The 25,499-nt window shown below is 39.6% G+C and overlaps 1 protein-coding gene and 1 pseudogene across 2 annotated transcripts in view; both read left to right on the top strand.

Annotated features, from left to right (window-relative positions):
* The first annotated feature begins 362 nt into the window (after positions 1-362).
* Positions 363-1,138, top strand: LOC128100983 (E3 ubiquitin-protein ligase makorin-1-like; annotated as a pseudogene).
* A 12,637-nt stretch (positions 1,139-13,775) lies between these two features.
* Pak5 (p21 (RAC1) activated kinase 5) overlaps positions 13,776-25,499 on the top strand; it is a 296,008-nt gene continuing 284,284 nt past the window's right edge. The window contains exon 1 of one of the 2 annotated variants that reach the window (XM_052726001.1): positions 13,776-13,908. The gene's annotated coding sequence lies outside the window, so the exon portion shown is untranslated. Of the gene's footprint in view, positions 13,909-14,875; positions 15,103-25,499 lie in introns of those variants that run through there. The other variant, XM_052726002.1, reaches the window with a different exon arrangement.

Below are 25,499 nucleotides of genomic sequence, written 5' to 3'. Positions count from 1 at the left end.
CTCAGTGTGAAGTCGTTCCTTGATATGCATTGTTTGTGTTCCCAGACCACAAACTGGGCTCAACGTAAGCAGAACTTTCACACATTCTAACCCTTCTCGTCTCCACATTATTCAGTCTAGTCTCTTAGTTTTAGCAGGCATGCAAAGCATTTGTTTCATTAGTGTACCATTTTCAAGTAGTTAATGTACTAAAACCTAAATTTGCAATGCCCAAGGAACCTCACAGACCATTTAATGATGATATTGCCTTCTTATATTGCTTAGATTTAACATGAAAATTAGAAAGCCACATCAGCAGCATGTGACAGTGGACTATCTTACCCCATCCTGCAGTGAGAGGAGAGTTGGCTGGATGAAAACAGGTTGCCTGCAGGTATTTGATGCATGGGGTTTGTAAGGAAGGAGACAGCTGTAACTATTCTCTGACAGTCCATATGGTGTGTTATGCAAGTATTATTAAAGAGGGCACTGCATTTTCCGAGATCGCCGTGGATGAACACACTGAGTCATTACAACAGGAAGAATTTACTTGTACAGAACTGAGCACAAAGTTATCCTTTGCTGCTTCCTCAAGTCTCTCCTCTGGATTTGAATTACTCCTTGCATTGAATCCAGGTGATAACGAGTCAAGAAACCAGAACTTTCCAACTGGTGGAGTAGGTTGAGAAGAGCACTGGGTGAATGCCATTGAGTCTGTTCCTAGGCAGCCTTAAGTTGAGGCTGTACTGCCTCCACCCCCAAACCTTACACTGAAGTACCTCTGCAGGGCTCAGTGACCAAGGCACAGTCAGAGAAGGAGCCAACATTTGTGGAGACAAAGTAGTTTTGCCCCTGTGCTACAGTGGGAGAGTGTTGCTGTGGAGAAAGCCATGTATTTCCATGGAGACTCCTGTGACGTGTGGGGACTGCAGACCCTACACCTGATGGATGCTGCCCAGAGGCCAGAACACATGAAGTCTTGAAAAGGATGTGGAACTCCCTTTTGCTGTGTAGCACAGTAAGTATCTGGTGTGTGGGATCTATATGCAGGTTGTCTGTAAAAAAGCCAACCCCATCCAGCATGGTTTTAAAATTCCTCTCCAACTGTAACCACACCTGCTGGGTCAAGTATATTGGCAAGTGGAAGTGTACTAAGTGATGTAAGAGCAAGCACATAAAGCTAGACTCCTCCTCAGTCTTGGTTCATGCTTTCTACTTTCAGGAAGAACTTAGTGTCATGCCAATGTCCAACTTGAAGAACTGTATTTAAATGCTCATATTTTATCATGAATCCAGTGTGTTTGAATTTGGATTTCTGTTTTGTATTTCAGTAGGCTGCTAGGTGAGCTGGTCTGTCTGTTTTATGTGAATGGAGAAACCCTGTGTATCAGTTAGGAGACTCCTCATACATTTTGAGGAGATTTCGTTCAATAGATTATATAGTTTATGCTCTGTAAAGAAATTTTTTAACTTCAAATGTATGTTTCCTGAAGTTTTGATATAGTCTTCCTATTCCATCTATTAAAATAGCCAATAGTCTACTATCCTTTAAAAACTGTCCTCATAACTGAACAAGAGCTACATAATCTAAACAAAGTACAATAAATTTATTTAAATGAAAAAAGAGAAAGCAGAAGGTTAACATCATTGTAATTGTTTAAAATCATATAATTAATAAGTTGTAAAATGGAGTCAACATAGATGTATTAACTTGGATTGCACATATATTTTAATGTTAAATTCTAAATTCAGGGGATTTATAGTCATTTTAAACTATTTGTATGATACTGTAAGTTACAACATTTCACATGAATGGTCTCAAATCCATAAAATATTCAGTACTGAAACATAAAATATTAGTCTTTTCTATCAAATACCGTCAAACTTGTATTTCTCCAAGAAATTGAAAACTTTTTGTCTTCCTCACCTTGTAAGACTTTTATGCAAATGTTTTGTCTCCACTTAATCTTTGTTTTCACAAAGGCCCTGGTGGATTCTCAGAACTTAAGTGACTTAGTGGCTGTCCTCTTCTCACTGCCCTTCATTTCCTCTCTCTGTGCCAGAGTTTTTTAAAACTAGCCAATCGTGAAAGATTATAAGGTTGGACCCCAGTCGCTGAGGAAAAGACACAGTCACTACCTGTACTAGAATAAAATCAAATGGACACACAGCCTCTGTGTAGTGCTTCCTCCACTTTATAAGCAGAGCATCCTTTGGATCAAGAGTCAAGTTTTGCTTTGTTGAGACACTTCTGTTGGAATGGTACTCTATTTGTGACCTTAAACTTATTTCTAACTCTTGATTAGGAGGGGAAGCTATGTATATTTGAGTGAAGCAGATATCTAGAAAATCTTTATATTTGCTGCTCAACATAGTTTTGAACAAGAAAATTCTCCAAAATAGATTCTATTAGCACTTGAATTTTTCAGATATTCTATCATAAGAATGAGAAAATAAAAATACAGAAAATTGGTAGAAAAAGGTAGAGTCCTTACTGAAGGAAACATGACTAAGTAGTTTTTAAGCCTTCTGCCCCATGACTGAAGGAGGAACAGAGTAGAGTGCTGTGAGTGGAGCTTTGTGGACTATTTTGGTCAGAAGGTGAAGACTAATGAACTGATAGAAATGCAGTCATGAAGTGTTGATCCTGGCTCATGAGATTTCATTGGAGAGGGAGCTTGGCTACTGGGCTAGAGGTCACTCGTATTACATTCAAGCAAGGAATCTGACTGCATTCTGCCCATGTCCTAACTTTTTAATGAGGTTGAAATTAAAATAGGCTTGAACAGTTTGTCAGAGAAGATTTCAAGACAGCATAGATAGTCAGTCCCATGGTAACTGGTCACTGTGTTTATTGATATTGATAATGACAATCCAAAGCAGAATAGTATGAAAGATGTGCAGTTTTGTGAAGAAAACAGTACAAGTAAATTTAAAAATTGCAGACAAAGTGTCTGGGAAGAGAGCAGCTGAAATTATTTTTAAAAAGATTAATGTTAATAAGTAGAAACACTGGTCTTTGCACTGGGACAATAAGAAAGTTGCCTCAAGAGCAAGACACCATCATCGGAAAGCTCCAGCTTGTAAAGATGCAAGTTCATTTGAAAGGAGAAAACATGTACTGTGATTACAGGTAAAGAGGTTCCCTGACAGAAGACAGCAGCGTAAGGAGCTGTTTTCCCACATCCAGCCAGTAAGGTGTACAAAAGTCACTTCTGCTGTGGTAGAATTGAGCCATAAAACATCTCACATTTTCAAAAGAACCCGGCAGTATCATTCACATGATAACTAGTTTTTCAGGCATACAAAATGTGAAAAATTATAGCTTCATAGAGTCTTATACCAAGGTTCTAGAAATCACCTCAAGTGAGACATTATGTCATAGAGCTGAGAAGCCATGCGCAAAACTGTGAAAATGATAGAACCATGGGATATCTACTGAGGAAAGTTACTGTCTTTTGTTTTGTTTTGTTTTGTTTTGTTTTGTTTTGTTTTGTTTTTTCGAGACAGGGTTTCTCTGTGTAGCTTTGTGCCTTTACTGGAACTTGCTTTGGAGACCATACTGGCCTCTAACTCACAGAGATCCGCCTGCTTCTGCCTCCCGAGTGCTGGGATTAAAGGCGTGCCCCACCACACGCCCAGCAAGTTACCATCTTGAAATGCGGCTGGCCTAGGAAAGAAGCTACTTGCGCTTCAGGTATCAGACTGGGAGGAACAGGATGCCAAAGGTTGTTGGAGCCCACATGATGCCATCAAATAATCCAGGATATTGGATTTGGTGTTTTTCTTGCTGTCCTTGGGTTTTGCTTTGGTTTGATCTTTCCTTGATATTCTTCTATTCCTCTCCTTTGGAACAAGACTATTTATTCTGTGCTGTTGGATATGGGAATTATGTAGCTTGTGTTTTGATTTTACACAGGATCACAGTTAAAAGTTTGTCTTGAGTCTCAGAAGAATTTTTAGATGCTTTAACAGTATTGAGACTGTTAAAGATTACGGGGACTTTTGGAGTTTAACTAAACTCATTTTATATTATGAAAATGACCATGAGTTTTTTTGAGGTCCAGGGGTATAATGGCACCTAAAAAGTGACATGTTTGTGGACTGGTCATCAGTTAGGAGTGCTTATTGCTTTTACAGAAGACCCAAATTCAGTTCCCAAACCTTGTGGTAGGTAGCTCACAACTTCTGGCCTCTGTAGGTGTACACTCATGTGCACAGCCACAAAATACACATACATACACATAATTCAAAGTCAAAATAAAATCTAAAACTAAAAGTGACATGTTTGGATGTCAAGTGAAAAGAGGTAAACTTGTGATGATTAATCATCATTCTCAAAATGAATGTATTCAGAAACCTTGAAAGCATACATCTGGGTTTGTCCTTAAGGGCAGAGAAGTTTAAGGAAGGAGGGAATATGAGTGATAACATACTAGAGACCATGGCCCTGTTCTGAATAAAAGGGAAAAGGGACAAAGTGATATGAAGACTAGCATTCATCTCATCCCTTTCTGCTTCCTCACTGTGGAAAGTGTCGCACACACCTACCATGATGAACTGTACCTCTTCAAACTGAACCAAAACAAACCTTCACTTCCTAAAGTTGTTTGTCATCTGGTATTTGGACATAGCGACAAGGGAAGTAGCTCATCCTGCTTCTATCATGGAAATAGTTAAGCAGTTTGATCTAAAGCAGAGTTTTGCAACCTTCCAACTGCTGTGACCTTTTAATACAAGTTCCTCATGTTGTGGTGGCCCCAACCATAAAATTAATTTCATTGCTACTTCACAACTGTATTTTTGCTAGTGCTATAAATTCTAATGGAAATATATGATATGTAAGATATCTGATATGTGACCCCTATTAAAAGATCCCCCTTTGCCTTGCTATCCGTTGGTCACCAGTCCATGGGGACAGAGGAGCAAAGTGGTGACAGAGACCTTTGTATGGGCTGTGAACACAAGGGAAATAGCCTTCCAGGATACTGCCTCAGTGAGACAGCTCAGTTTTACTCCAGAGTATAGAGAATATATAAAATCGGGAATCACCTAATTTGCTGGGCACTTACCTAATTTGCATTAAACAGCACACTCCTATCATAATGCTGCTAGTACAAGGCTTAATTATAATCTGTGGAAGCATGATCCTATCATAATGCTCCTAGCACAATGTCTAGTTACCATATAGACAATAGGGGGAAGTTTCTGCAAGGAACTCTGTCAAGGGTCATACCAAAGATAAGTGCATATGTGCCTAGAGACAGTCTCCAAATGAAGTCAGGTAGAGAACATGGCACCTGGTGCCATGGGGAGGGAGTCCTCCATGCTACCAAACTTGGAGAGAGCTGCCAGGCCATTGTAGGCTGCAACCTCTGACAAGCAGGGCCTCCCAGCAAACTCCCACAGGGGTTGTGACCCACAGGTTGAGAAACACCAATTTAAAGTTTGCATAAGGTACTTCTAGGAACACTGTACTAAACTTACTGCTTGTATACAACTTCAGTTCTAGAGTTCCTACCACACCATAGATGCAGAGAGGAACATGATTTCTCTTTACCCTGCTTGATGCTATCCTAAGGGAGTTCACCTATCACATTTGTATCTCCTTCCTTTTGGTCCTATGTTGGACAAGGATGAAAGAAAAGAATCTTTTGAACTGAGGATTAAGAAGTACAGATCAGGAAATGGGACAGAAAAATAGTTAAATCAGGAAGGGCTTTTGCTTCGAAGGAAGGAATTGTATCCACTGGAATTGTAAGAAGGTTTTGGGAATGAAGAAGAACATAATTCTATTTGGCCTTCCAGTTCACATTTTCCTTATTGTAGCAAGCCAGTTTGCCCAGAAGCAGACTTGCAGAGAGAGCTTTGGTGTTGAGAATGTGCACTCCTATCCCGGGGATAGGAGTGGCTCAGTTAGTAAAGTGATTGCTTGATTTTGATCCCCAGTAACCCCAGAAAAATCTGGATGTGGTGCATACCCGTAATCTCAGTGCTGAACAGGTTCCTGTTGCTCACTGGCAAAACGTATAGCATATGTGGCAAGTTCCTGGCCAATGAGAGATCCTGTCTCGAGGGGGACAATGTCCCAGATAAAAACACATGAGGTTATTATCCTAAGTTCCACACTTATATGAATTAACACCAACATGCACACATATATTAACCTGCACACACATGAACACACACAAAACATGTGTGCATGCACGCATGCGCGCGTGCGTGTACACACACACACACACACACACACACACACACACACACACACAAACACACACAGAGGAACAAACATACACAGTGCCTTGGTGACATAACACCAGAGATGAATGGAAGGGAAGCAGAGCCAGACAGAGAAAAGGTCACAAAGATGCAGAGCATCATCATCTCTGGCCAACTTTTCAGGAAGTTCTGGAGCTACAGTGGCCCTTCAGAGTTGCACCAAAATGGGCCAAGACGGGCACGCTTTGATATTGCCACAGCCATTGGTTATTTTTGTTGTGCCCAGATCGTGACCCCCAGAGAGACCACCAAAGACGAGCATGCCGGAATGCAAAAGCAAGGTGTAATTCTGGATATACAATACAAGCCTAGGCAGGGACTTCGTCTAATACATCCAACACAGTGGAGGCTGGAGGAAGTGCCTGCCTGTCTGCAAGCTCAGTTTTTAAAGGCAAAAGCCACAAGGTCACATCATTTAGGGGTGCTAGTATGGGTACAATTCTGATTGGCTCGCTTCTAGGGGCTTTCTAGAAATCATGGCTTAATCTTACTTCTAAGGGGATGGTTGTCATTGCTCATTGGCTGCCCTCAGGTGGGGACATTTTTATGGTCAGTTACCCTGGAAACCAGGTTTGGAACATTCTATAGTCCGGCAGTCATTACCTCATGATGACCTTGTGACTCTGTACTTTTACACTTCCTGGTTTCTGGAATCTGGACTGACTTGTTTCAGTAACTATTGGCCTATACCGAGAAGGAAAAATCTTAGGCCTTAGTTTTTGGGTGAAAGCATTTTGGTCTTATTTCTAAGATGGCTCATTTTGGTCTCACAATTTTATCCAATTTGCCCCAGGAAGGGCGAGGATCTGGAACAGGTCAGTTCCCCTGGGCTGGGGCAATACTTGAAGTTGCTGAGTAAACACCCTACTCCTATGTGCTAAGAAACAAGTATTTCCTGGAGTGGGCATTCTGCATAACATGTTAAGCATTTGCCACATCAAATTTACTTATTTCAGAATCACCTGGGTATAGCTAGATGTTTTCCTGTGCCCTCCCACCTTGCTGGCTGTCAGGACAAATCTCTCCCACTCTTGTCCCCCAGGTAAACACACAGAGGCTTTATTAATTAAAACTACTTGGCCATTAGCTCAAGCCTACCACTGACTAGCTCTTACACTTACACTCAGCCCATTTCTGTTAATCCATATGTTGCCACATGTTCCATGGCTTTACCTGTGTGCCATTATATGCTGCTTCCTGGATGGCGGGCTGGTGTCTCTCCCTGCTTTCTTCCTGGCTCTCTCTTTGAATTTCCCATCTGTGTCTAAGCAACCTTGCCATAGGCCAAATGGCTTTATTTATCAACCAATCAGAGCAACACATATTCACAGCATACAGAAAGACATTCACCCATCACCTGGGGACCCAGAGGGACTCAGGTTTCTTTGTGAATTGGTAGACACAAAATACAGGCAGACATTTCAATTTTAAATAAACTTCTCAAATGAAATTTGGATGCACAGAAATTTTATAACTGCTCTTTTATTCTTTTATGCATTTATTCAAATCCATTAAGAAAAGACAATGGTCTAGTACTTTGATATTGGCTTATAGCACATTTTTCCCCCATCTCATAAAAATTCTGTGAAATAAGCTGAACTCACATCTGTATTTTGTAGATAAGCAAAGGAGTTTAGGAGGCATAGATTGCGTACACAAGGTCACAAAGCTGCTCAGTATTACTCAGCTGAATCTTGCACATCCCATTTTAAGACCCCCAACCTCTCTTCTCATACACTTAAAACTTACTATGAAATCAGCCATGTTGTTCTTTAAAGAAGATAAATATCCTCACTATCCTTAGAAACTTTCTCAATGTTATCTTAGTGACCTTTCTTATAACAACAAAAATTTGTTGCTGTCATGGTAATCCCAGAGTTTTCACTGTATTCTAACATGCCTAGATGGTCATGTGGTGCCAGTTTTTCATCCAGGAAATATCTTTTGCTTTAACTCACAATACCAGAAAAGAAGGTGCTGCATTCTCCTATGTTTTCTCTGAATAAGTGTAGCTGGAGTTTTCCTGCCTTGCCCACAGTCAGGACAAATTTCTGTCTACCGCCAGTCCCCCAGTCGCTCAGACCCAACCAAGTAAACACAGAGACTTATATTGCTTACAAACTGTATGACCATGGCAGGCTTCTTGCTAACTGTTCTTATAGCTTAAATTAATCCATTTCAATAAATCTATACCTTGCCACGTGGGTTGTGGCTTACCGAAATCTTCACATGCTGCTGGTCATGGTGGCGGCTGACAGTGTCTCTGACTCAGCCTTCCACTTCCCAGAATTCGTCTCCTCCTTGTCCCACCTATACTTCCTCCTGCCTGACTACTGGCCAATCAGTGTTTTATTTACTAACCAATCAGAGCAACACATTTGCCATAGAGAACATCTCAGCAAATAAGCCATTCTTGAATCTTCATAGGACTGAGTGGTATTTTCAAGGAAAAGGGGGAAATATATTAAATTCCCCCTCAAAAGACACTCAGGTGACATCTGTGAGAAGATGCCTTAACCCAGCAGTTCTCAAACTTCCTAACACTGCAACCCTTTAATATAGTTCCTTATGTTGTGGTGACCCCTAGTCATGAAATTATTTTCATTGCTACTTCATAACTGTAATTTTTCTACTGTTATGAATCATAAAGTAAATATCTGTTTTCTGATGGTCTTAGGTGACCCCTGTGAAAGGGTCATTCTACCCTCAAAGCGGTCATGACCCATAGGCTGAGAACCGCTGCTTTAACAAAAAAAAAAAAAAAAAAAAAAAAAACTAAAAACTAAAATAAGCACAGGTTGGGCTTAATGGGCAGAGAATCTGGTTATTTGGTGTGAGCATGTGGTATCTTCTTCAAAACTCTAATCAATTCTGTAATTCTTTCTAAATCACTAGATCACTGCAAAGCAATGGAAGAGCTATGATGTTCTCCAAAAGAATCCATGCTGTATTCCACAATGACAGTTTTACTACATGACAAGTCACAATCTTTCATCACCTACACATGATCCAGTAATAATGACAAAGAAGCTCCAGAAATACAGGTGAAGTTGTACTTTGTCTTCCAACTATGAACAAAAAAATTAAGCAATAGTTTGGGAATGCTTTGGATGACAGTCTTACATGATAATGCTGACAATGTTTTTCTTTTGTATTCATTAGTGTGCTGGGATTTCAGTGGGATAGAAACACTTGCACACACTTGTATATTAGCAACTTTTATGCAAGTCAAAGGCCCCATTTTATTGACTGCCTTAGTTCATGCATTATAAGCTATAAAATATAAGCAGTGAATGTTCTAACTTTCTCAAATGCTCTGGGTTGAAGTTTGACCTAAAGCATTCAGGGATATTTCATACAGGTTTTACAAACCCCCACTGAAGTTCACAGTCTTGAAGGTACATGGGTTTCCTTTTGAGCAAGAGGACAGAGCTCACTAAATTGGATTAAGTAATTTCTTGTTGCTCTAGGCCACTAGCACTTACAACTCAATTCCTCAGAACTTTGACTGTCTTTAACCTAGAGTGATTCATTCCCTCTTCAGTGATTTATAAATTTATAATACAACCATTCTTACAAATGAAATTATTTTACACATTTATGTTAATTTCTGAGCTCTTATTTCTGATTTATCAGTGTCTACCTTATATTCTGTAACTAAAATGTTTTCATGTTGGCTCTCTTAATGTAAAATAAAGTCTCTGAGTGTTTGAATGTGGACTTGTCCTTGTAGAAGACACCATCCCCTTTAGCTTCCCATGAACTGGCCCTGGTTTTGCTCTCTGGGCAATTTTATATATTTGTTATTGCCCCTTCTTGTGCTAGGTACCACTCACGCTGCTGTTATTGCTTTATGTTCCTTAGTTCTTACTGCATATGGCTTTCCTAGGCAGTCTTTATGTTTTAGATATTGTCATGTCTTTCACATTTCCTTGTTTAGCCACAGATTTATTGTTTTTATCACTTAGCACCTTAAATCCTCAGTGTGTCTGAGTACTTTTTTTTTCTTACTCAGGAATTTATTTAGTTTGTTAGGTCATTAGTTACACTGCTGGGCTTTGGGACTTGGGACTCACTCATGGTAATCAAGCGCTGTGCCACACAGTTGTGTCTGAAACTCAAGCACATAGTTTTGTAACCATCACTATTCTCCACCTCCAGGACTTTATAACTACCACAGACTGAAGTGCTGTACTATTGAACAATATGTATGCACTTCTCCCTTTCTTCAGCCTCTGGTAAACTTCAATCTACTTTTTGTCTCTATGAATTTGACTTGTTATCTAGGTGTCTCATATAAGTGAACTCATGCAACATTTATGATATTGTATTTTTTTTACTTTGTTTACTAGAATACTTTCATGATTAATCAATGCTGTCACATGTATCATCAAAATCTCACTCTTGTTTAGGCCTGAAGAATGCTCCTATGTCCATAGATATCACATTTTGTGTAATCATTCATCTCTTCATGGGCATTCAGGTAGTTTCCACTTTTTAGCTCCTGCTGCTATTAATATCAAAATGCCCATATTTATATCTCTACTTTCAATGTCATGACTATATCCCTCCAAATAGACTTGCTAGATCCTTGAGTAATTCTGTTTAAGTTTTAAGGAAATGTCCCACTGTTTTCCATTCAAATGATACAATTTTATATTTCCACTGGTGTAGCATAGGCCTTCCAGTTTCTTCACATTCTTGTCAATTATTCTTTCTGTTCTGTCAAAATAACAGGCTAATGGATTTACTTTAGTTGTGTTACATGGTTTTGAAATTTTGGTGAGTGACCTTGACTGTCACTCTAAATGCTTATTGATATCAGTATATCTTCTTTGGAAAAGTCAAGTTTTCTGCCTGTTTTTGAGTAAGTTGCTTTTATGTTGCTGACTTGTATGGACTTTATGTAGTCCGGATATGAATCTCTTCATGGAAGTATGATTTACATGTAGTTCCTCCATGCTCTGTGAATTGCCTTTTCACCATACTTGTGCTCTTTGTATAGAGAATTTTCATTTCCATTTCAGCCAATTTTTCTTTTGTTGCCAATTCTTTTGGTGTCACATTCAAGAAATCATTGCTAAATTCAATTTCATGAAGATTTTTTTCGTATCTTCTTTGCCATTTTCTAGCTTTTGCTCATTTATGTGTCTTTCAGTTAATTTCTACGTATCTATTATAGGGTCTTACTTCCTTCTTTTGCATGTGGATGGTCTGTACACTCAGTCCTCCCCCACACCTTTCAGGAATTTTTGTGTGTAGATTTATAAGACATATTGTTTATAAGACTTCTCTCTTACTAACTTTACTTGGTTTTGGTATCAGGGCAATTATAGCCTCATAAAAATGAGTTGAGACATGCACTCTCTTTTTGCTTTCTGGGAAAAATTGTGTCAAACTAGTTCTTTTTCCAGTGCTGGTGACACTAAGTTTGGTGGTTTCCTTTGGAACAGCTTGTCATTTATGATGCTTTTTAGCAGTAGTTCCAGGGCTATTCAGGATTACCTTATTCTAATAATATAAAATTATATTATTATATGGATTATATAGTTTACTTTGTCAGTGCGTGCACTTTTTATTGATATGAGAAACTACATCTCAATAAATGTTTCCTGGCTTTTGCATCCACACAAGTCCTCATATAAGAAAGTAAATAGAAAATATTACACCAAAGTCCCCATGGGCAGCATGCACTTGGTGAGTGGAGAATTAGGGCCATTTGAGCAAATTCCAGCATTGATGAATTTATTGACTTTAGTTATATGAATGGAAAAATAGAATTTGATAGGCTAAGATATATATATCTTCTTTATACATAGGAATACCAATCAAGAATAGTGATGAACCATCGGTTCCATGATTCTGTTTTTTAAAGATTTCTTTTTATTTATGTGTATGTATGTGTGTCTGTATGTTTGTATGTGCACCGTGTGAGTGAGGGCACCAATGAAGCCAGAAGATGGTGTGGGATCTACCAGAGTTGGAATCACCTGGGACCCACCCTATTTGGGTGTTGGTAACTGAACCAAGGACCTCTGGAAGAGCAGCGTGTGTTCTTAATGGCATCTCTTCAGCACCAGCCCCCTGCCGTGATTCTCTTTTGACATGGAAGTTAGTGCACTGAGAGAACTATGTGAACAGACAAGTCAAGGGGAATGATAAGTATCTACTGTTCACTAGGAAACTGTCTTAAGTTATTGAGTAAAATAGTGTACTAAGAGATAAAAGTTGCTGTTTTATAATCTTCTATTCAGTTATAGGGTCAGATACCATAACTTAGGGATAGCTGAGAATGGAGAAGGGTGACTCCCTCAATTCCAAGATTAAAGTCTCATGGTTGGTTTTGTGAATGCCTTTCGGTGTAAAGTGAGTATTTCCAATAATACCAATAACTTCAAAGGCTTGGGAGAAGGTTAGACAGGGAGTAGGGTTGGGGTTGCAGTTGGATCACAATGTATCCATCCAAGCTTCACCACAAGCATCAGTCAACAAAAAAACATGTGGACTTTTGCTCCCCAGAGGCCCTGTGCACATAACCAGTTAGTTTCCTTAACTGTCAAGCCCAGTCTTGACATTACATTGAGCCAGCCAGGTTTTGTCCAGGTCAGAGAAGGCAGGCAGTGAAGGCACACTGGTGCAGGTGTGAATGAAATAACAGGTCAACAGGTCAACTGAAACGGAGTTTCCTAGTCGAGAGTATCAAAGCGATTGTGAATTGGCCCTAGAGTCCATCTTCTCCTAAATGCCAAATTCTTAATCTAAGCAACCACCTTAAGATGTGTCTTCAGTGTCTGCCCTACAGAGCTTCCTTCCAGGAAAGGCACAGCATCCCCAGGGACACTTTCACTTGAATTGCTGCCGCCATCCAAAGCAGAAGGTAACTCTTTTGGCTCAAGGGACCTTTGCTGATGAAAGGACATGACCGAGCAGAGGTTACAGAAGGTGATTCTGGATTCTTGCACCTCTTGACCTTTCAGAGGGCCAGCCAGCTGCAGGGCACCAAATATCTCCTGGGAAGTTATTTCGCTTGCGGAATCTCAGGGCCAGTCAGTCGAATCCGAATCTGCATTTCAATTCATAGACTCATTAAAGTTTGCGAAGCACAGGACCAAGGGATGGCAAAGAGGCTCCTAGCTAGCGTCCTGATGTAGCGCGGCTCCGCAAAGGTCCTACACAAGATTTGGGCAAACTGGGATGCACGAGGAAGAGACATGCAGGCGCAGCCCGCAGGGGGATGGTAGAAGAAAAGTGTAATCCGATTGGCTGCTTTCTCCAGCTCCGGCGTGCAGACACTCCCTCCACACTCCCCCCTTTCACCCCCCTCAATTGCTACAGCTTTCTTACAGCCGGCTGCCCCGAAAACCCGGAGCAGCTGAGTAGTCTCAGCGGACAGTCCTCCTAGGGGCGAAACCGGGCGGCTTGGGCATGCTCAGTTGCTGGGAGAGGTTTGGGAGGAGAGTAGAAAGCTTTGGCTCTGCCCCCACCCCCTCCGCTAGCCCCCGCCCCCCTTGCCCCTACCCAGCCGTAGTAGTTCCCCAGCGTGCGCCCGGGGAGAGCAGGAACATGGCGCTCGGAGCGATATAGCAGATGTAGCAGCAGAGGAGAAGCAGATGAGGCACCGCGGCTTCGTTGCTGACAGCCAGCCACCAGGTAGGCAGGCGCACGGGGCAGGTCGGCTTGCATGGGTAGCGGCTCCAGAAGCGGCGCTTGCCAAGATGCGCACGGCTGCTACGCCGGGCATCTGGCTTTGCCCAGAGAGGATGCGAAAGGAGACCTCTATGACAGCACAATTGATTGTGCATCTCCTAGGAGATGCCAAAGGCTAGGGTCCTCTGAAGATGGGCAAGGGATTCGGGGTCCGCCCACTCCCCAACCCCCAACCCATGCAATATCATCCAGCCTGGGCTCTTCACCGGTCAAATAAAGGATAGTGCTTTTATGCTGGGATGGAGGGCGTAGGAGATCACCCTGGATGCCAGCTCTAGGAGTCTGCTGGTACCCCGAAAGGCTAGCAAGCCCGGCACCAGTTCTTTGTGTATGTACTCGCGCACGCCCTGCCGATGGTACGACAGTGCCTGCTGCTCCCAGGGGGTACTGGATGCATTGCCAGGGCAGGGTTCCCATATGGTTTTTGTCTTTTAGCAGGTGTGGACCACAAGATGCAATAGCGGAACCTTTATGGGACTGTGTTTTCCTTTGTTATTTGTCTCTGTCTGCTCGCTTGGTGGGTAGCAATGGATTGGGAAAGAACTTCTGCAGGTGAGCACCGGTAGGCAGAATGTGGAAGAGAACCTCACTTCCAAACTGGTTAAAATTGTGTGCAATGTCAACCTCCTAGAGGATAAACTTAAAAAGTCTCGAGACTGTCGGTGTCCAGTTTGGAGCACAAGTGTGAGCATCCTTTTTTGAAACCGTGTGTATCTGGAGCTTTCCGTTGGGATAGGGTAGAAGTTAATTTGCCAGCGTTCACATCTCAGTTAAGGGAACCCTAGCCTTGTACAGGTCTATGTGAGGAGATCTTTTAAATAAAGAAAAAAAAAAAAAGAAGCCAGAAGAAAGTGTCATGGTCAATAGTTGATAACAGCTTGGAAAACTGAATATACTTCTGGAGAAATGGAGAGACCTGGCCACAGAGTCTTTCTTCACAAAATATCAGAAATCCTCTAGTGGGATTTGGTGACATGTGGCAACTTCTTTAACTTGAGTCCAGATGGACAAGGTACTCCTTGTAGAAGCCCCTTCCACACCAGCCTTCTTGAAGTTGACATTCTACAACAACAGCGGTGACACCTTACATTTGTATCTGTTATGATCAGCAGCATGGCCCAATGGGAGGGAGGAAAGGTAAATTTAGAACATGCCTAATTTCTTGTTTTATCATTTAAGGCTGTGCATCTGTCTGTGACTATGAAGTTTAGATACTTTCCTCTGTGCTTACGCTCTCTATTCTTATGATCTTGTTAGGTGGCAAATGAGTCAGTATCATGGAAATGAAACAGAGACTGCAAGAGGGAAATGCATTTAAGTAAATTAAAGCTGCAAATGTCCAATGTGATAAGACCTTGACTTTGAATATACACATGCAAAGCAGAACTTCTAATGAAAGCAGTAGAAGTTGATGGCAAGTTCATTAATACTTGTATTAGAACAAACTGTGTTCCTCTGTGAACAACAGATTGATTGTACTATCGTTTCAGGTTATCCCTTAATTTAAAAAAATGTGAGTTTCGATTATAGGCATTGCAAACCAGGTTATCAATGCGTCTTCTACATCCTCAGAGTTTGCTGCATTGAATAGGTACGAGAGGCAGGTGTTCGGGGATACAGTGTCATCTTGGTGATGAGATAAAGCTAAATTTGAACTCTAGTTCTTCTGTATTTAGCTCTGTGATTTTTGTGCAAGCTATTTAATTTCTTCATCAGCAATACAGGCCTGTGAGTAGCAAAGCCCACGTAAATGGGTAAACATGGGCATTGCTAACAATATGAAGCACCTGGACATGGTGGCCATCCTTTTTGAAAAGGAAATGTATGTGTTTGGAACCCATATTATATGTGTTGATTTTACAAGTCAGATTAAGACACATGCTTTCACTTAAGTGTTCCAAATTGGTTTGTTTCTTTGCATTGACATAACCATTCACCCCAAACTTGGTAGCTTAAAGCAATAGAAATTTATTGTATTACAGATTGGGGCATTTTAGGTCCAACACCATGGTGTTAACAGAGTGACCTTCTGGTGCTATTAGAAAGGGTGCATGCTCTCCAACTCAGGCTCTCACAGTCTCAGGCATTCTGCCTCTAACTTCATCTTGTATGGCCTCTTCTTTGTGTCTCTTCATTTGTCAAGATTTCAGTCTTCATATAAGGAATTCCTAAATTCCTCTGGAATTTAGAGCTTACTCTAGTTATTCCTTAATTCAATTACAACTGCAAAAATCTAACTTCCAAATTAGGTCACAGGGACAGGTTCTGGGTTGTCATGAATTTGGGGGAGACAGAATTTAACTCAGTTTACTAACCTTCCTTATAATATTGATAGCATCAATACTGTGCCAGAAAGTTTCAGAAAATAAAGAATGATTTGAGTTCAGAAAACACTTCAAAGGATATTTAATCCAACTAATTTATCATAGTTTTGTATTCCCAAGTATAATAGTGAAGAGCAGGATCATAGACACCTCGCTTATGTGTCACACGGAAACTGAAACAAACTGGGACTTAGGTCTTCTATAGATGCCCCCAAGTGATTTGATACAGTCTTCTCCCCGTTAGCTGTACTAACAAGACAATATAGAACAGTGAAAAGAACAGCAAAAATGAATGAATAAATGAATAAAATGCTACATAACTTTTCTTTTTAAAATATTTTCAATTTTTAGAAAAATATTTTTATTAGTTCTTCGAGAATTTCTTACATGCATAAAATGTATGTTGGTAATATTTACTCCCCACTCCCCTCCCTAAATCTTCCCAGGTTCGTCCTCCTTCCCGTCATGAATTTGTATATATATATTAAGGCCACTCCACGTAGTTAAAAGGAGATTTATTTAATGGTGTAACTTACAAATTAAGGGATAGGTAGGTCGCGGGGTCTGGGGAAGGTGTATCGCAGTCCAGCGGTGTTCTCTGGAGCTCTGCTTGGTCCACCTCTCCAGTCCAGGGTCCCGGAACCGAGAGAGAGCCCATGGATCCAGATCTCCAGTCTCCAGGCGCCTCCCTTGGCCCCGCCTTGTAGGCGTGACAGTTGCCTAAGTCTCAATGGGGGTTGGAACTTCCAGATCAAAGCTGGAATGGCTACCCACTACATATGTATTTGTTTATTGTGTGTCTATGTATGCGTACCACATGTGAAGAGGTCAGAGGCCGACTAGCAAGAATCAATTTTCTCCTATCATGTGTGTCCCAAGATTGAATTCTGATCATTAGACCCATTGGCAAGCACCTTTACCCCCTGAGCTATCTCAGTTGTCCTAGATTTTTTTCTTCTATCTTTTTCTTTATTTCTTTCTTGTGGGGTTGACTTAGATTTTAAAAAATATTTTTATTGTTTTTTTGAGAATTTCATACAATGTATTTTGATTATCATAACTTCTCCCTGAGTTCCTCCCAGATCCATCCCACTTTTGGTCCATTTTTTAAAAACCTATAGGGTCCAATTTATGCTGCCTATATATTATTCAGTGTGTTGCTATATTCTGGAGAGCTTTAGAGCTACTAGACATCACACCATTTTAAGAAAAATACCTCTCCCTCTCTCAGCAACTGAGAGGTACCAATATCTCTTCAGATGGGTGGGTGATTCTGTACCTATTTCCCTGATTCATGCTGGGATTTTGTTGGCCTTGAGCTTTTGCGGGTCTTGTTCTTGTTGTTAAAATTGCTGAAGTTCATAGGTGTAACTCTCCTTTTTTGACTGGAAAAGGCTGTTTCCTTGTCATTCACAGGCTCTTTCTCCTCCCTCTTCTTCAGTCATCTCTGAGTTTTGGTAAGAAGAAGTGTGATATTGGGATGGGGGGTAGCAAGGCAGAAGAGAGGGAATGCGAGAAGAAATAGCTAACATAAAAAACTTTCTGGCAAAGTCACATTAAAACTTATTACTAAATCATAAACACACACACACACACACACACACACACACACACACACACACTGGACTTACCTTATAACAGGACAATAATGCCCTTACTAGGCACCATAGGATAGCAAAAAGCCCTATACCAGGGTTATCTCTATTAGATTTGTTGACCAGTGATGTCCCACAGATGCCCAAATATCACAGCTTTTCTTTTCTTATTTTGGTAAATTATTCAGAGTCTATGAAGATGATTTAGGCAGAATAGCAGGAGTCACCTTTGATACCTCAATTTCCTTTGCCCTGAACACCCCAAAGTGCCACATAGACTTTTACTTTAAGCTTTGACATCTTTTTCTCAAACAGACATTGCTGTCTCTGATGTCACTATGAAACTCCAAATCACATTCTCTTCCCTAGATCATGAGTATAACTTCCTAACAAGACTCACTCTGGTTTCTTGGTTGTGTCCCACCCCATTACAGAAGATAGGATCAGATCTGTTCCTTGCATAAAATGCTACCCAGACACCTGTTACAGTTTCCAGAAATGCTAGGACTGTATCATACTTGTCCAGCCTCACTCATTATGGGCATCATGCTGCTGTCACAATGACCTGCTGTCATGAATATCCAAAACACTTGTTTTTCCAGTCCAGACCTCTTCCTCATCAACCCAGCTCTCCCAATACATTTTTGTCTTTACTAATACTTTATATCATAATTTATATTATGTTACTTATATGGTCTTTTAATGCCTACAAGCTTTGCCATGTTAAGTTTGTGTCTTGTATGCAGAAGCTGCTCAATCTGTGTCTGATGAATGAGTGAAGGAAGGAACACTTTGCCTCATAGCATTTTTCTTTGCAAATTTGAAGACATTTTTTCAGAAATTGTGTTTTTCTTACTAGCATGAAAAGAACAATTTAGAACCTCATTCTAACTTCAAAAGAGGAGTATTCTTGGCTTTAACAAATGCATCTTCTAAGAATCAGTTTTGCTAGCAGTTAACTGGATTAGAATATTTTTCTGGCAACTGAGACTTTTGTAAAAAAGTACATCAATACATGTTCTGTAAATACGTGTTTCATAGGTCTGATCATCATGCTCAGTCTCAGAAAACTAGATCTTTAACCTTCTAGAAACTAATAAGTAATCATATTATATGACAATAATACAATTAATTACTGAAGTTGGATTGTGAGCCAGGCTTTCTTAAGACCCTCCTCATAATCTTCATTGGGGTTATCTAATCCTTCCAAGAATACAGAACACTGCATATCTCATGAGCAGAATGAAGATTTGATAAACCAGTCATTAAGGACTTTTATGCTTAACAAACAAGGAGATTTGTTCCTTTACAGAGGAACATGCAATTTCTGAACTCATCCACATGAGCTCTGTTTTTTCCTTTAAACCACTCTGGCCATTGTTGTGATTAATATAAGAGAAAAACTGATTTTTATTTAGGACATATTCCAGTCAAAAATCTTTATATATGCTTTTGTTGTTTGGTTTGTCTTATTGGATTCAAGGGAAGACTGTACATCTTGTTAAATTTAAGACTGTTTGTCTTATTTAATTCAAGGGATGATTCTTTGGTTGGGAAAGACTGTATACTTGAAGGAAGCCAGCACAGTTCAATGTAAGAATCCACCATATACTTTTGTTATCTAGAGTAGCTATAGAGTCATATTCTTTAAAAAATCTCCTTAAAAGTTATTTTATAAAATAATAAAATATCTAATTCATATTAGTAAAGTTTTCCATGCAAGTAGCCAAAACACTGAATGTGCCTTGATTTTTAATTAAACATGACTGGCCCAGAGTTGAATAAATTGAATCTCTCAATTAGATCATTAGGATTTAGTAATGTGGTAGATTATAAAATTTATTTTCAAAAGTAAAAGGCTACCCCAAATGCCAGCATTTATTGACAAAAATATATTGGAAAGTAGTACTATTTATGAAACTGTGGCGGTGGTGGCGCATGCCTTTAATCCCAGCACTCGGGAGGCAGAGGCAGGAGGATCTCTGTGAGTTCGAGGCCAAAGTGAGTTCCAGGAAAGGCGCAAAACTACAGAGAAACCCTGTCTCGAAAAACCAAAAAAAAAAAAAAAAAAAAAAAAAAAAGAAACTGTGAGTATATAAATATCGAGAAAAAATAGGAATTGTGCATAGATAGAGTACTTGGGAATAAAAAGGATTATTAAACACTTGCAGAAAGCTATGAAATTTTTCTCAAGATGCATAAAACTAAGAAACAAGGAAACAGAGAACCATATTTTATTCGTGGTCAGAAACACAGACACACAAATATTATAAAACGGCTTTTGTCCCCCCCATCCATCAAATCTATTATACAGTTTTTGCAGGTGGCTTGGTAGAAAGCAACAAAATGGTTCTGAGTGAATAACTATATTGTAGCAGAAGACAATTAAATCAAAGGATGGCATCCAGGGCTGGGGGATTGTGGTGGGTGATGAAGGTAGATAGATACGGAGACTAAAGGTAGATGAGGGTACATAGAGGTTGTGTGTACTTATGGGTGGTTGAAAATGGTAAATGTGCTTGGAAGTCATGGATAGTGTAGGTGTGTACATGCATGCAGCATGGAGGTGGAGATGGATGTGGTTGTTTTTCCTCTGTTTAAATAAAATTAAATCTAATCATCAAACTCAAGCATGATAGCAGCATAGTGCTACTGAAGGAATTCATAAATACATCACTTGGAAGGAATAGCCTGGACATAGGCTCAAACAAGTTTTAAAAGAAGAAAGAAGTGTTAAAAAATAGGAATGTGTGACAAAAACTTCAAGGAAATAGACTATGTCTGAAGAAAACATTGATCTAAAAGCCACAAATTACATGACTCCAAAGTTAATTCCAAACAATTCGAAAAAATGTATAAAGAAGTTGCAAAGCTACAAAAAAGTACATAATTATCTTGAGGTGAAGGAGTTCTTAAATATAAAGAACTGGAAGAAATCACAAAACAAAGTATAGATTTGAGTATTATATGTTGCATGCAAATATATACATTCTTTAATGAAACTTAAATATATGGAGCAGCAGTGATATCAGCCATGACAGTTAATGTGATGATATGCTGAACAGTTATTGCAAATTCTAAACCATCAACATCACCCTGTAGTCCAAATTTCAAAGCAAATAGTTCAAGAGGAAGACATTTTAAAAAAGTGGAAACACCTATTTCATCTTCTTACTATTAATAATATAAATACAAATAAAAGTGAGATGTGTATTAAATATTAAAAATAGTAAAAAGTAACAATACTGACAAGGAGGCATCAACGGAGCCATCCTCATTTCCTCATAGTAGGAAGGCTACATAAAGCCTTCTGAGAGACGAGTGTGAAGATATCTGGTAAATGCTTTTTAAAAGTCATATTGTTCGAAAGAAACTTTCTTTTTATTTTGTGTTTAGTCTTTGAGAAGGAAGTAAGTGCTAGCAACATTTGAGTAAAAGGTTATTCATTATAATGTATATTAAAAATTAGGAGAGTATGTATAACTAAGTGGAAGAGGCTGATGACAGTATTTTAGGTCAGATAGATGATGGACTACTCTGAGGTATTGCATGGGATCATTATGAGGGTCATGTAATGAGATGGTTGGAATGGGAGTGCTCAGGCAACTCGACCGCATGCAACACATTGCGAATATGTGCTTTGTGACACTGAAAAACTCAAACACTGACGGAAAATAGAGAGGCGGTCTCTGGCAGGTAGAAACGTGACTTTTTTTCCTCTTTCAATTTCTTTCTGAGTATTTCAGAATCAGAAAACCCACAATTTTGCAAATGTGATGATGATACACATTCAGGTTGTGATTATTCATGTTACAGCATTCATTGATTATCTGTTGTGTCAGGGATCCTGCCAGGTGTATCAGCAATGCCTCTAAGTTTGCATGCAAATGAAAGAAATTACCTTTCTCAAATAAAAGGAATCTGTTAGAAGGATATCAGAGGTCTAAAAGAATTGGCAAGAGGGTCAGGCAAGATGCTCTGGGTTGGTAAAAGGCACTTGCTTTAAAAATAATACCACATCTACCGGGCGGTGGTGGCGCACGCCTTTAATCCCAGCACTCGGGAGGCAGAGCCAGGCGGATCTCTGTGAGTTCGAGGCCAGCCTGGGCTACCAAGTGAGTTCCAGGACAGGCGCAAAGCTACACAGAGAAACCCTGTCTCGAAAAACAAAAAAAACAAAAAAAAAAAAAAAATACCACATCTAGGACCTGAGTTTGATCCTCTTGACCGCTAGAACCCACATGATAAATGGAGAGAACTAACTCTAGCAAGTTTTCACCTGACCTCCACATACACCAAGGCATATGTAACCCCCTACGCACAATAAGTACATAAATAAATAAATAAAAGTAAATGGAATTTAAATAAAAAAAAAACTCTGAATTGCCAGAAATGTGGGAGGTAATTTCCCAAACTAAATGCACACAGAAAATGTCTTAGAAACAGAGAAGTACAGAATCAGCTTGAGAGTCTAGACAGCTGTATCAAGAACTTGATAGACAGGCTTTAGACAAGGCTTGTTCGCTCAGGACGTGGCCACAGCCCATGGGTGACTATGCTTACGGCTCACCGCCCTATTCCGTGCCTAGTCTACCCACTGAACGCCAGAGAGGCAGGTGCTCTGACTGGCAGGCTCATCATTGATTTTCCAAAATTGAATCAAACAAAATCAAAGACAGAACTAAAATGTCTGTCACCCCAGGAATTAGAGGCCTATAGGACTGAATATCACCCTTCCTAACGACCATTTTCTGTGATGTAGTTTACTCAGTTCACCCACTGTGGTGTGCATATGGATGATGTACTGGAGGTTCCCTATAGCAGGGATAATTTGTGATCCTCACATACAAATAGTTTTGGAGGGAAATTTCTATGCTCACGAGAGAGAAGATGTAGACAAAGGATAATCTGAAACAGTTTAGCAAAAGCAAAAGAATAGTTTGAGAATGGATTGGGCACCAACACAGCTCTAGGCATTTTTCAGGAGTACCTGACATTTAGTATGTTGTATGATTCTTTCAATTTAACCCACTACAAATACTGGACACTTGGTTTAAATAACTTTGGTATAAAATTCTAAAAAATAACCCTCAGATCAGTTTGTATTCTACTGAACTCCCCATCAAAAAAATGAAAATTTCTGTAGTTATCCAGGAAATATAATGGTGCTAAAATTTTTATTTTATTTTGTGTGTATGAATGTTTGTCGGAATGTATAGCATCCAGAAGAGGGAATCAAGTCCCCTTGTACTGGAATTACAAATGGTTGTGGGCTGCCATATGGGTGTTTTGAATTGAACCCAGGTCTTCTGGAAGAGTGGCCAGTACTCTTAGCCACTGACCTAATTTTTTCAGCCCCAACAATAGTGCTTTATAATTCTTTATAAACTTTTCCCTGAGAAAAGATGGTTTGAAAATAGCAGGAACAAAAATAAAGTAAATTTTTATTATTATATTACAAAAAAGACATAAAAAACTTGAAGCACTTCTGGTCACCACATGTAACATGTTGCTCTGCTCTTCATACTCTCTGACTCTGTTAGCAACCCTCTGCATCATCAAAGAGCCCATGTTCCACCTGGAGCCTATGCCCCCATTCATGGCCTTTCTCTCTGCATCTAGGACCTGACTTCTAAGTTCTTAGAATTCCTAGTCATAACAGGGCTACATAAAAGCTTATCAGAGGGATAAGTGAACTTGGACTATAAGCATATGTCGTCATAAAGGTGTTAGGGACCAAAGGAGATGAAATGGATGAAGGCTGGTTCTTTGCTTTGTCTTTGAATTTAAACTTGGCTTCTAGCTTGCCACAAAGGCACACACATAATTTGCTGCTCATGCAACAGCATATAAATTATTTGAAAACCAGACCACATTTCTGTGATTACAGATAACATACTGAACAAGATGTAAACAATCATCAAAATATGTTCCCCGTGCACATTAATTAATCATTATAAGAATGTTATCAAATAAGTCATTCAAGGCCAAATGTGCTGCAGTTAGACATTATAGAGGAGCCAAACTGGTTTATTTGCATCCAAATTCCATAAATGCAGGGCAACAGCAACTCAGTAGATACTCAGAGCAGCTTTGCATGAAACTCAAAACATTTGGGGAACAAAGATTAACTCAATTAACAGATCTTTGTAAACTCCTCAATGTGCTCAAACCCTCAGGTTCAGGATTTCTGTACCCTCAGATTTCTACATAAAAAGGTAAAGTGAAGGCATCATTGCCCTGCTGTGTTCACTGTTATGATTAGCTGCATGATCAAAATGAAAAATCAGTATCTTGTTGCTTTTATAAAAATGAGTTTTACTTACAATTAAAAAATGTTCTGTTGTGGGGAACTGTGTATTAGCTTTAAATGGAATTGACATTTTTTTCCCCATTGGCAATGAAAAGTACCTTGTTTTTTCTTCAAGGTACTGTGCTATACCACCACTTCATATCCCTACCCTTCCAGTGTCTCACTCTTTAAATTAATCAAGAAGACTTCATGCAAGCAATATAGATTCTATGATCTATTCAATAGCAGGTTATGTGATGGGGAGGACTGAGGAAGGAAAAAAGAAGCAAATAAACTTTTGTTCCAAATAAGACATCTGACAGACAACAATTATCAATTTCACTTGTCAGTTAAAATGCAGGGATTATACACAATTTAGAAAATCTTTAGCTGTTCACTGGATATCACTTTGTGCGTTTGCTTCTAATGATGATCATTTAAGTTAAAAGATTAGGGAAAGTGGCAACTCAGCTAACAGGTGAAAATCATTAGCTATAACAGCAGTCTGTCTCACACAAGGACTAACTTTTAACTTCATTGCATCTTACTGGTCCAGGAAGCAAACATCCTGGGAGAGAGAACTGTCTAAAACAAAGATTCTTCTTCCAATGTAGGAACAATAACTACTTGAGTGTGCTTTAACCTGTAAAAATACGGACATTGGAGGAAGAGGGAGTTAAAGAAAAACATCTTATAGAAATAGTATGTAGAGCATTCCTTGTCCATGTAGCTTTTAGAACACTGTTATCCTAAAGGTTTTAGATATATAGAAATAAACGCCAAATCAATTTTCCGATTACATTTGGCTAGCTATTCATGCCTCAAGTGAACAGTACAGCTGTACATACATTGTGGGCTCTATACTTGTGGATTCCACTGCTACAGATCATAAGACATTTGAAAAATGTTGCACCCATACTGAACTTGTACAGCCAGTTTTCTTGTCATTTCCCCCAAAGTAATGCATTATAACAACTGTTAACATGTGCATTGTAGTAAGTATTACAGATTATCTAGAGATGATTTTCAGTACGTGGGAGATATGTGTGGGTTATGTGCAAATATTAAAGACAAGAATTTAGCATCTATAGACTGTGTGTGGGGTCCTAGAACCATCAGCAATGTAGTTTGCTTAGCCTTTCCTAAATGTTTGAAAGACAGTGGCAGCGTCCCTGGTGTGTCCACCTCCTCACTGTTCTGGTAGAGTCCCCCCTCCTTTCCTCTCACAACCCCACCACCATTCAGTCTCATCTTCTTGAAGGCTTTTACTTGCACATCTTTTTCCATTGTCATCTCATGTAGGTTTCGTGTTACACTCTTCTC

The sequence above is a fragment of the Peromyscus californicus genome, unplaced genomic scaffold, assembly GCF_007827085.1.
Source record: "Peromyscus californicus insignis strain IS unplaced genomic scaffold, ASM782708v3 Scaffold_7__1_contigs__length_154581171, whole genome shotgun sequence".
Taxonomy (NCBI): Eukaryota; Metazoa; Chordata; class Mammalia; order Rodentia; family Cricetidae; genus Peromyscus; species Peromyscus californicus.
The sequence above is the reverse complement of the archived record's forward strand: the minus strand, read 5'-3'. Positions and strand labels throughout refer to the sequence as shown.